This window comes from Malaclemys terrapin, chromosome 8 (genome assembly GCF_027887155.1).
Source record: "Malaclemys terrapin pileata isolate rMalTer1 chromosome 8, rMalTer1.hap1, whole genome shotgun sequence".
NCBI classification, from domain to species: domain Eukaryota; kingdom Metazoa; phylum Chordata; order Testudines; family Emydidae; genus Malaclemys; species Malaclemys terrapin.
Genome location: NC_071512.1, coordinates 1,551,360 through 1,563,758, shown reverse-complemented (window position 1 = coordinate 1,563,758; position 12,399 = coordinate 1,551,360). Strand labels below are relative to the sequence as shown.

The following is a 12,399-nucleotide window of genomic DNA, read 5'->3' as shown; positions in this document are numbered from 1 at the left end:
GATTGGGACCCAAATGTGGATGTTTCAGTTGAAGAATCAGCTAGTATTTTATGGCTTTAAAACGACTGCGGTCGAGGTGACGTGGTCACATTTATTTGTCCCGGGGCAGAGTAGAGGCAAGAGGGGAAAGGGCAGAAATGCATCTGTCCCCACTAAAGGCAAGAGGAGACATTGATTAGTTCGTAGCGTGGGGAGTTAGGAGTTAAGACCTGAACCTTACCCCCAGCTCTGGCTCCAGCTGGGGCAAATCATCCAGCGCGTGTGCCTAAAGCAAGAAGACCCTGGAGTTAGTCCAGTCCTCTGCTGTGGCTAGGGAGGCCTGTATGCTTTGTTATGGCCAGTGCAGTGGCTCTGTCCCATGCTAGGGAATAGTGACATAGCCTAGGTTAGAACACGGACTTCCTGCCGTGGGGAGACACCCTCGAACTCTCTGTGTCTCAACTGCTTCATCTGTAAAATGGAGCTAAGAAAACTCCCTTCCTTTGTATAGTGCTCTGAGCTCCTCGGATGAAAGAGGCTCTAGAAATGTGTATTGTTATGCTTCTCATTGCCTTCACACCAGTTACGATGGAGAAGCTTGTGTGATATCCGTGACGGTGCACTCCAGATGTTTTATGGAAATGTGCTTATGAGTGTGAATATGATGTAACTGGAATATGCTTTATGCAAAAGGTCTCTTGTAAGGTATCATAACAAAGGTTATAACCTGCTGAATATATTCCTCCTATTTGTATGAATGTATCATTCTTGTAGCTGAAGCTAGAAATATGAAGTAAAACTCTGAGGTCCTATTGTAATTATGCAAAGTGTGGGCCATTAATGGTGGTTTAAAATCGTGATGGCTCCCATTGACTAGGACAATTGGTTGTAAATGGTTTATTTACCTGCAAGCCTTCCTGTGTACCTGTGGGCCAACTCAGGAAGAATGGAGACTAGGGGTCTTACAGTGACATGTGACCATGTCACATGATACTGGAATCCATCTTAATCCTTGTATTTTTCCATTGATGAGGCAGGGGTGGGGACAAGCACAGACAAAAGATTCCAGTCTTGTGCCAAAGTTATAAAAGGGGGTGAAGCAAGACAAAAGGGGATGCCAGTCATGAGAAAACCCCTGCTTATCACCTGAGATGTCTGCTGGCACTAACAAAGACTGTACCAGGGGAAAGGATTGGGCCCAGACTAGGAAGGAGTCTAGTCTGTGAAAGAAGTTTATTGGAACTTCTCTGAGGGTGAAATATTACCTGTAATCAGTTTCTTAATGTATTAGGCTTAGACTTGCATGTTTTTGCTTTATTTTGCTTAGTGTCTTACTTTGTTCTGTCTGCTATTACTTGAAACCACTTAAATACTACTTTTTATTCTAATAAAATCACTTCAGTTTGTTAATAAACCCAGAATAAGTGATTAATACCTGGGGAAGCAAACAGCTGTGCATATCTCTCTATCAGTGTTATGGGGGGGACAATTTATGAATTCACTCTGTACAAGCTTTATACAGAGTAAAACGGATTTATTTGGGGTTTGGATCCCATTGGGAACTGGATGTCTAGGTGCTGGAGACAGGTAACCTGCTGAGCTGTTTTCAGTTAAATCTGCAGGTTTGGGAGCATGGACCAAACCCTGTGTCTGTGTTGCAGCAGGCTAGCATGTCTGGCTCAACAAGACAGGGTTCTGGAAGTCCCAAGCTGGCAGGGGAAATGGAGTCAGAGGTAATTTCAGCACATCAGTTGACAGTCCCAAGGGGACTCTGTGACCGAACCCGTCACAATATCATAAAGCAAGAGAGCAGAATCTCCCAAAAGAAAAGAAAAGAAAAGAAAAGAAAAGAAAAGAAAAGAAAAGAAAAGAAAAGCTGCCCCATTTTGCCACCCTAGAATAATATCCTGTCTCCCATTCCTGCACAGACAGGCAGCGGGTTGTGGTAATTACCTTCACATTGGGTTCCCTATTTATTTTGTTAGTTGTTTATTCACAATATGGATGAATCAATTTAAATTAAAAAAAAAACCCTGAAACGTTTCATTTTCACACTGGAGTTGATCAGAGACTGGTTAGACCCAACACCAAGGGTCGTGGTCATTCTTAGTGGGGCCTGGCCTCTGTTTGCCACATGTGCTTAACATCATCCCACTGGTTGGATCAACATTATGGACTGGTCCTGCCAATGGCAACCTGGGGAAGGGGGGGGAGGTCACATGAGCCTCCCCAAAACACCTGGGGGGGCAAGGCGGGCAGCTGGGGAGATGAAGGGGCAGGGCCAGAGCCGGAAGGGAAGAGGTGGGGCCAGAGCTTCTCCTCTTCCAGCCACACTGTCTGGTGCGGCACGCAGCAGCTGCACTCTCCCAGGCAGCCTCCAGCCACGCTGCCTGCCTGGGACAGCCCATAGAGAGCAGCTGCTGTGTGTCACACCACGGGCAGCGTCCTCGGCAGGCAGCGTGGCTGGAGGTTGTCTGGCATGTGCATTAGTGGCTCCATGTGCCAGGGGGACTGGAGCAGAGCCCCCCACACACACCAGGTAACGTGGAATGGGGAGGGGACTGGGAGAGCGCGGGGCCCTGGGCTGGGGCAGGGCAGAGATGGGTCACATGGGGAGCAGGACGGAATCACGTGAGGGGGTCACTTGGGGGGTGGGGACGAGCCACATGGGGGGAGTCATGTCATGGGGTCATGTAGGGGGCAGGGTTGGGTCACGTGGGGAGGTCACATGGGGAGCGGGGCAGAGTCACATGAGGGGGTCAGGTGTTGGGGCAGGAACGAGTTACATGGGGGGGTCACATGGGGAACAGGGTGGAGGCACATGAGGGGGTCACGTGGGGGGCGGGGACGAGTCACGTGGGGAGGTCACATACCCCCCTTTAGCTGGTGCCCCCTTTGTGTACCTCCCACTAGTCCCCTGCCGATGGACCTGGTGCTCCAGTAACACAGTGGAAGCCCAGTAGGAATACTGAGAAGTGGATTGGTATTGATCAGTGTTAAAAGGGCCAGAATCTGATTCCACAGCTTTCTGTGACATAACCGTCTTCTTCTACTTCCAGAGAAAAAGGGAAAATAGTCCCTCCCGCATACTCTGCCTGTGGCAGGCATAGAGACAGCTGCTAACCCTGGTATATTGAGTGAATACTGTATTAAAAGGCAGCACCAGTTACAAGACAGCATTTCAGCGCAGGCCACAGGGGCAGTTACCGACAGAACCTAACAGGAAACTAGGCAAAGCTCTCAGTCCTTCTAGCGAAGCTTCTGTTCCTGTTTCCAGGCTGGTGAACCCCTAAGAGCAGAGAAAGTCAATCTGCATATTGAATGTCATAAATAAAACATGGTGTTAAAGAAATCAGTGCAGCCCGCTTGGCTCTGGGCTGCTCTCCATGCTCGGGCTGCGCCTACACTGGGGAAATTCCCAAGAACAGTTCTAAGGCCCAGGCCCGTCTTGCACTGATTAGAATGGGCCTCTATTTGCAGCCAGGGTTTGCTGCCTCAGTGCCGGGGGGATTCATGTATTCAGCCGCCCGTCCATCGTGCCTCGCCGCTGCAGGGCTCCGAGAGCAGCGGGATGAGATGTTAGCAGAAGATCTGCAGAATGCAGGGGAATCAGACCGGGTGACCCCGCTGCCAGTTGTTTTCCTGGCCCCATTAGCTAAGATCCTCTGATTGCAAGGCCCTCCCGATGGTTGTGAAATCTGAGTAGTAAATTCTCCCATTGATAGTGTCTGTCTCAGGCCCCATCTGGCTCCCAGCACCCCAGTAACGGAGCACCCCACCCCCCAACGTTAATGAATTCATCCTCACCACACCCCAGTTACTACCCTGGGGTTCCAGAGGGGGAGCTGACGCAGAGAGATCAGATGACTTTCCCAAGGAGTCTGCTGCAAAGCTAGGAATTCGGAGTCCCAGGGCAGGGCCTTCACCAGAAGCTCAGCATTTCTACATGACTAGTCGTGCAGAGAACCTGAAGCTAAACCCAGGCAGGCAGCAGGGACACTACGCGTGTGTTGAGGAAACATCAGCAAATCCCTCTCCCCAAAGAGGCACGGGACAGTAGAAAGTCACCTCTCCGGCTGGGGAGTGGGGTGCCGGGAAGGGGAAATGGCTGGTTTCTGACAGATCGTCTCCAGGAGGCAGAGTGGCGTACCGTCACAGAGTGTGGGGGGAGACAAGGCCCTGCACCCCCACCTTCCTGCGATTCACCGTGACTCTCAGCCAGCCAGTAACACAGGACGACAGGAACACAATCCAAGACAGGTCTTGCAGGTACAGACAACAGGCTGCCCTCAGGTCCATCTTGGGGGGGCCCCAGGGAGGCCAGAGCCATGTCTGGGCTCCCCTCCATTTTCCCAGCCAGCTTCAAACTGAAACTCCCTCCAGCTGTTCATTCAGCCTCCCCTTGGCTCCTCCCCCAGCCTTTGTCCATTTCCCTGGGCAGAGGTGTCACCTGGCCTCCAACCTTCCTGGGTTCTCATGTTACGTGCTCAGGTCTCCTCCCGCAAGGCAAGTCTCCCATCCCCAATGCAGACAGCCCCAGCAACACTCCCCTGCAACCTTCCCAGGCCAACACTCCCCCCTCCCTGCTGCGTTACAAGCACCCACCCAGTATTCAAAGAAAACATTCAGAACATTCCCACTTGGTCACACTTACACAGTCCATTTCCCGACCAGTGGCCTCACTTGAGTGAAGGGCTTCCCCCATTAGCACAAAGGCACCAAATGTGTCTCCATCTATTGGGTGAATCTAGAGCATGGTCTCTGGGAGGACCCAGAGCAGGTCTCACGCCAGCTGGGCAACAAAGATTAGTTCCATTGGCACCATTATTGCTTTATAATAGATGGCACACGCACAGCCGCCTGCTAAACTCTGGTGTTGTTGCCATTGAAGAGATGCCAGTTCTGCAGTGTAATAGCCAACAGGTCACAGACATCTCCACGATGATGCAGAATCGTCTTCCTGCAGAATGAGCCATGTAACCAACCAGCCCTTGGGCTGGAATAACGGAGCAGCCCTGGGGAGACAAAACAAGGCAGCGCCATGTATTGTCCTCAAGCTGCTCTGTGCTCCAGGGCTGTCCCCCTGCTGTGACTCACTGATGCCAGGCTGGAATGCCTGACTCAAGTGGGGCTGGGCATGGTCAGTGAAGGGAGTTACGTGCTGCCTAGGCCTGGGACTCGCACACTGAATGTTACGGCTGCTGGTTACTTGTTCCCTGCAGCCGGCAGCGTGCAAGGTGCTGGCCAGTCTCAGGTTAAAAGAACGTGTGCATGCCCCAAGAGTTTATAGTCTAATCATCGATGTGATGAGTGAGCAGCTTCTTTCCCTAAAGCACAGTGCCAGCTTCACCCCTTAGAGCAGGCCCTCCCGCAGAGGGGGAACCCACAGCGCGTCTGGCACCATTCCCTCTCCCCCGACTGTGACCTATAGGGAGGAAGGCTGGCCCCATGCTAAGGCACTGGACTGGGGCTCAGGAGACCTGGCCTTCATTCCTGGCTCTGCCACTGATGCCTTGGGTGAGTCACCTAAGCTATGACAATAGTCGAGGGCTTACAGCAGCGCAGTGGCACCAATGCAGCTACACTGCTGTAAGCTCTCTAGTGTAGCCGCTCTGAGCTGTCCCATCAACTTCATTAATCCATCCCCAACGAGCACCGACAGCGCTGGCCACACCGGCGTTCAGGTCAGTGTAACTTTCGTCACTCGGGGGAGGGGGGGGGCTTATTCACACGCCTGAGCGACGTACATTATACCACCATAAGTGGTAGTGTAGACGTAGCCTTCATCTCGCTAAACTAGATTTTGAATTTCTTCCTCCCAGGGGTGCGCAGTTAACATAAGAACATAAGAACGGCCAGACTGGGTCAGACCAAAGGTCCATCTAGCCCAGTGTCCTGTCTTCTGACAGTGGCCAATGCCAGGTGCCCCAGAGGGAATGAACAGAGCAGGTAATCATCAAGTGATCCATCCCCTGTCGCCCATTCCCAGCTGCTGGCAAACAGAGGCTAGGGACACCATCCCTGCCCATCCTGGCTAATACATTGATGGACCTATCCTCCATGAACTTATCTAATTCTTTTTTATACCCTGTTATAGTTTTGGCCTTCACAACATCCTCTGGCAAGGAGTTCCACAGGTTGACTGTGCATTATATGAAGAAATACTTCCTTTTGTTTTAAACCTTCTGCCTATTAATTTAGTTTGGTGGCCCCTAGTTCTTGTGTTATGAGAAGAAGTAAAGAACACTTCCTTATTTACTTTCTCTCCACCAGTCATGATTTTATAGACCTCTATCATATCTCCCCTTAGTCGTCTCTTTTCCAAGCTGAAAAGTCCCAGTCTTATTAATCTCTCCTCATACAGAAGCCGTTCCATACCCCTAATCATTTTTGTTGCCCTTTTCTGAACCTTTTCCAATTCCAATATATCTTTTTTGAGATGGGGCGACCACATCTGCACGCAGTATTCAAGATGTGGGCATACCATAGATTTATATAGAGGCAATATGATATTTTCTGTCCTATTATCTATCCCTTTCCTAATGATTCCCAACATTCTGTTCACTTTTTTGACTGCCGCTGCACATTGAGTGGATGTTTTCAGAGAACTCTCCACAATGATGCCAAGATCTCTTGCTTGGTAACAGCCAATTTAGAACTGAGACTGGCACCTCAGTGCCCCATCTGTGAAATGGGGGTGACTGTCCTTTCTTTCTCCCACCTTTTGTCTGCTTAACTGTGAGCCCGGGGGCAGGGACTGTCTCCCACTCAGTGTCTGTGCAGCATCTAGCCCAAAGGGGCTGTGATTTACTGTAATAGCAATAATAAACGAAATCAGAATCGCAGCCAGTGAGAGAGCAGAGTCTAGGGAATAGTCTGACACTGCACAGCAGTGAATTGGTTTTGATTCATTGTCACCTAGGAACTACAGCAATAACCTAGAGACGATCGGGTGGGATTGGACACCATCCCGGGCTGGGACCATTGTCCTTGTTTCGTGTGTTTATAACATTGGGTTCCAATTCCCAACTTTGACCAGTCCTTGGTGTCACACTGTGGACTCCAGCAGACTAAGTAGCTAATGCAGGTCTTCTTTAAGCATCTACACTCTGCTTTGGCCCCGGGGTGACACGTGTGTGTGTCACGGAGTCCCCGGGCGATGCTCTGGAACTGCTCCCCACAAAGCCAGTCAGGACTTTGGGGATCCTCCTCTCCCTCGGAGCAGACTGTCTTCAGGGCAAGAAGCTCACACGGCTTCACCTCCTGGGTCTCTCCTGGGAGCATTCAGCATACGCCCCTCTGTTCGCTTCCCACAGCGAGTCCCCCCAGGTGAGGTCCTGGGGAAGCCAGAGGGTCCTGCACCCCCACTTCACAGTCAGACGTGACTCTCAGCCAGCCAGTAAAACAGAGGTTTATTAGATAACAGGAACATGGTCTAAAACAGAGCTTGTAGGTCCAGCAAATGGGACCCCTCCGCCGGGTCCATTCTGGGGCCCAGCGAGGCAGGCCCCCGTCTGCCCTCACTCCTAGTCCCCAGCCAGCTCCAAACTCCAACCACCATCCAGCCCCTCTTTCTCTAGGCTTTGTCTCTTTCCCAGGCCAGGAGGTCACCTGATCCCTTTGTCTCCAACACCTACAGTTGGCACCTTTGCAGAGGAGGGGCCCAGGCCATCAGTTGCTAGGAAACAGAGTGTCAGGGATTTATGCACACTGGCCTTTATCCCACCACCTAGAGACTTAAGAAATGCATAGGGGAAACTGAGGCACCCACACAGTATTCAGAGGAAACATTAAGAACAGTCCCAGTTCGTCACATCATGTCACTGTCCTTCCTGCTCTTCCTCGGGTAAAGCGAAAGGCTGTTGAGCTGTACTGTGTTATCTGAAGCCATGCCGGGAGCTTTGCGCCTTACTCTGGTTTAGACATTAGCAAGAGCATCACCTGCAGCAAGGGAAAGGCTGACTCCAAACTCCAGCCTTGACAGGTACAGGAAAGAGGATTTTCTTTCTGAATATATTTCTTACTTTTAAATCTCTGCACGTAATCGCATAGTCGGATCCTGCCACTCCTACTCACCGTGAGCTGGGCCTTGCTCCTTGAGTAGCCCCATCCAGTTCAGTGGGACTACTCGCCTAGTCCAGTGCTACTCTGCATGAGTAAAGGTGGCAGCAGCTGGCTCTTAAGCAGTTTTGAAGAAAGAGCCTTTTAGCTCCCTTCTGAAGGAAGCTCAGAACCCATCAATTCTTGAAGCCAAGGTGCTCTCCCCTCCTCCCTTCCTCCCTCCCTCCTGATAGCAGTGGCCCTTTGAAGTCTTGCCAGGCAAATCTCAGCTGTTCGCTGGGGTGGTGTCTAATCTTGGTTGAGAGTTGTATGCACAGCCAGTTCCTCGGATGCCATGGAAGGGACACCTTAGGACAGTAGTGAAGCCTGAGTTAACAGGGCCTAGTTTAACTAAAGAGTCACTGTACTGCTAGAGACGAGATGGGCGAGGTCGTATCTTTTATTGGCCCCGCTTCTGTTGGTGGACGGTACCCGCTTTCGAGCTGCACCGAGCTCTGGGGAAGGACGCAGAGCTAAATACCAGTAGGGACAGATTGTCCACCAGAAGGGGAACTGCATGTTGGAGGTGGTCATTTGAAATGAAGTGGACAATGGTGGGTTAGATTGTTATGCATAAAGAGTCTGAAGTGGGCAATTAAGGGTAGCAGGCAGTGTGGTGTGTTACACGAGCCATAAAACCAATGTCCCTGTTAAGTCTGTGGTGTCCAACAAAGTTAGGAATGTAAGTTGGCAGGCAGGAGCTCTGCCAGCTTTTCTGCCACCCTAGGCGGCGGAAGGTCCCACCCCGAAATGCTGCCCCCCACAGAGGCAGGGGAAGGTCCCGCCGCCGAAATACCACCGCGATCACCGCCCCCCCAATTTGTAGCACCCTAGGCAACCACCGAGGTTGCCTAATGGGTTGCACCAGCCCTGTTGGCAGGCCTGCCTTTTGAAGATGTTTTGCAGGTTTCGAGGACAAGTATTGAAAGATCAGTTAGAGAGTGATTGCCTTGTGAAAACCCCTGGGAGATAGTGTGAGTTTGTCTTTTCTCATTTTCTGTTTGAGTTCATTTGAGAGCGTTGCTATTGTCTGGTTTCACCCACATCGTTGTTATTGGGCCATTTGATGCACCGGCTGAGGTGCAGTGTGTTGTCAGAGGCCCAGGGATCTGGAAGGTGTCTTGTGGGGGGCGTTGGTCACCGTAGCAGTGGAGATATGGCTGCAGGTTTTGCATCTGTTGTTCTGTCTGGGTCTGGTGCCACTTGGAGTTGGTGGGTCCTGGTCTATGGGGAGCCGGCTTCTGATGATGAGCTTGGCCAGGCTGATTGTTGAAGGCCAGAGGAAGGGAGTTCAGGAAAGATTTCTTTCAGGATGTGATCCCCATTGGCAACAACACTGCAAAGAGCTGTATTGCCAGTCAGTCACCCTGGAGAGAGGCTCTTTGGACACAGCTATCAACGGTCAAAAAATAATGCAAGAGCAAATGATAACAGTGAGAGTCATTAACCACTGGAACAATGTACCCAGGGTCCCGGTGGATTCACCGTCACTGGCCATTTTAAAATGGGGATGGGCTGTTCTGCTCTAGGAATGATTTGGGGGCGGGTCTCTGGCCCGTGCTCTGCAGGGGGTCAGACCAGATGATCACAAGGGTCCCTGCTGGCTTTGGGAGCTAGGAACCTCTTCCCAAACCGCTTCTCCCAGCCCTTGGCCACACTCGTTCCCTTTCAGAGCCGGGACAAACTTCCTCCTTGTCTGTTGATTAATGTGCCCGTAATAAGACGGGCTAAGCCCTCCGCTCCCAGCTGTTCTGCCTCGCACTGCCTCGCCCCAGCCACGCTCCCCCAAACCAGAGCTCCCCACTCTCCCTGCACCCCAGGGGGCTGTGGAGAGAGGCCGGCGGGGGAAGGGCCCTGCTTGTCCGCCCAGGGAGGGACAGTGACACCCCCGCCGGCTGAGGCGGCCCGCCCGGGCCAGGAGAAACTCTGGGCTGACCCCCCCCCCCCGTGCGCTCCGCAGGTCCCGGGGAGGGGGCGGGTCTCCGTGCAGCTCCGCGCAAACCCATCGCGGGGCAAACTCCAGCCAGCCCCTGCGCGCCCCGCCTTCGGGGCTCCCGGCGCCGCAGTCCGCCACCCCCGGCCGCGTCCAGCCGCCTCCGCCTCCGCCTCCCCTCCCGCGCCCGGGCAGCGCTGCCCCGCCGGCCGGCCGTGCCCCGCGGAGGGCGGGCGGCGGCTGCTTCCAGCGGCCCCCCCTTTGCCGGGCGGGGCGCGGGGTGCACAGACTCCGGCAGCGCGCACTCTGCCCGGCGCCGCCCGCCTCCAGCGCAGCCTCCCCGCCCGGCTTCCAGGTTCGTACCGCTCTTTGTCTGCTCCCTTCTCCGCCTTCCCCGGCCCGGCCTCCTGCCCGCCTAGGCCCGGCCTGCCGCGGGCTTCAGCACCGCGGGCGCGGACAGCTCCGTGCGCCCCGGGCGCGCCGGCCAACGGGGCCCGAGCCCTCTCCGGCAGCAGCACCCGGGAGCCGGCCTGTTGGGTCGGGTTTGGGGCCCGGCTCGCCCGGCCCCCCAGCCCCAGCCCGCAGGGCTCCCCACGCCGGCTCGGGGCGGCTCCCCCGGCTAACCCGGGGCGCAGCAGCCCCCCAGTCACGCCTCCCTCCACTCCCCGCGCCTGTTCGGAGCCGGGCGGGGTCTTCTGGGGGAGCCTTTCATTGTCCCCATGGCTCCCGAGCTGCGGGGCTGTGGAGCTGAAACAATGGGGAAACGGGCTCCCTTCCCCCGCCCTCTTATGTAAGCGCGGTAAAGAATAGCAAGGAGAGGAGGGCGAGCTGCATCCTGGGGGTGGGGGGCGATGATGCGGGATTCCCCCGGGAACCCGCCCTCCACCCCCAGGGCAGCACCGCTGCTCCGTGCCTCTGCAGCCAGGGGTTGTTGCTAACGGGCCTGCTTCCAGCGGGATTGCTGAACCGAGAGCAGGGAAAGGAGGGGAAATCCTTGTCTCTCCCTGCAAAGAGGCCTGGGGCACTGCAGAGCTGCGAGGGGACGCTCCCCCCAAAACCCTCCTGCAATTATGTGCCGGGCTTTGGAGGGCTGGCTCCTGCTCCTGCAATCAAGGCAGGTGTCTGCACTGCAAGGGGCCCTGGAGGGCAATGGGGCTGTCCCATGGCTAACTGTGATTCCCTTGTGCCTATTGCAGTTAGAAGGGGTCGCTGGCAAAGGCCGTCTGACGACTGGCTCTTGCCAAGCTAAGAACAGGCAGGCCAGGATGCTGCATGCCACTCCAGCCGTGATACGATTGTGGTCTGAGCGAAAGCCGGTTGGGCCGAATAGACAGACTCCCGCTGAAGTCAGTGTGTTTGGCATTAGGCCCTGGGGAAGTGCAGCTGGGGGCTCTGTACACACGTCCTGCCTTTCTACAAACCAGGGCCCTAGTGAGCAAACCAGTCAAAAGGAAGCGAATTGTCCATCCCCTGCTCCATCACACATCTCCCATCATTGCTTGTGTTCTCGGCACGGGCAGCTACAGTTCCTTGGCCCAGCCAGTGAGTCCTAAACACGGACCTCGCACCTCTTACTGTAAGAGACATCTCCACTGGCCTCGTTCTTAGGCGGTTCCCTGGTATACAGCCTATATTCTCCTTTCCCTTAGTTCACCCCATTTCTCCTAGCGCTATCTCACTGACCCCCTACGCCCCCCACGGAATTCCTCTCCCTCCTTATTTAACATCTTCAGATACTACCAGGCACTCCTCCTGCCCCTCCACTCCGCCTCCCAGCCAAGCTGCACCTGCACCTCATGAACCAGTCCATCCAAACCCCATTGCACTTCCCCCAGTCCCCTCTGGGAAGTGAGGAGTGGGGTGCCGAGCTGGGGGGCACATTGGGAGCCAAGTCGCACCGTCTGGTCTTAGAAGCAGGTTGTGTGAACACACAGTGCTTTATGCCCCCCTAACGCACATGAGCAGGCCCATCGGTATCGGTGGGCTGACTTGCATGAATAAGGCAGGCAGGATTCGGCTCTGGGTTTCAGAAGGGGGGGCCTGGGGAGGGCGTCTGATGCTAGGTTTCTCAGCGCTGTCTGGGGGAGCTGAAGAGGTAGGGTGCAGGCTGTTAACTCAGGTTAAAAGAAGGAGGCACTTGCCCACCCTCCAGGACAGAGGTGACAAGAACCAGGGCAAGGTCTCTGGGTTGGCAGAGCATCAGCCCATTCCTGCTTGCAGAACAGTGCGTCTCCAAACAGAACGGTACGCTGGCAGCTGCGTCAGTGCTAAGCCCTGGTGTAATTACCTGAACTAGTGTGTGTTGGACGCTCGCTCAGAGTGCTAGCGCTGTCCGTCGCTATCACCAGGATAGCCGGGCCAGCGCTGGAATCCAGGGGCTCATTTTC

General features: G+C 54.3%; 1 protein-coding gene across 2 annotated transcripts in view; it reads left to right on the top strand.

Annotated features, from left to right (window-relative positions):
• Positions 1-10,225: 10,225 nt before the first annotated feature.
• CPLX2 (complexin 2) overlaps positions 10,226-12,399 on the top strand; it is a 68,990-nt gene continuing 66,816 nt past the window's right edge. For both annotated transcript variants that reach the window (XM_054038120.1, XM_054038118.1), the window contains exon 1: positions 10,226-10,367. The gene's annotated coding sequence lies outside the window, so the exon portion shown is untranslated. The remainder of the gene's footprint in view (positions 10,368-12,399) is intronic.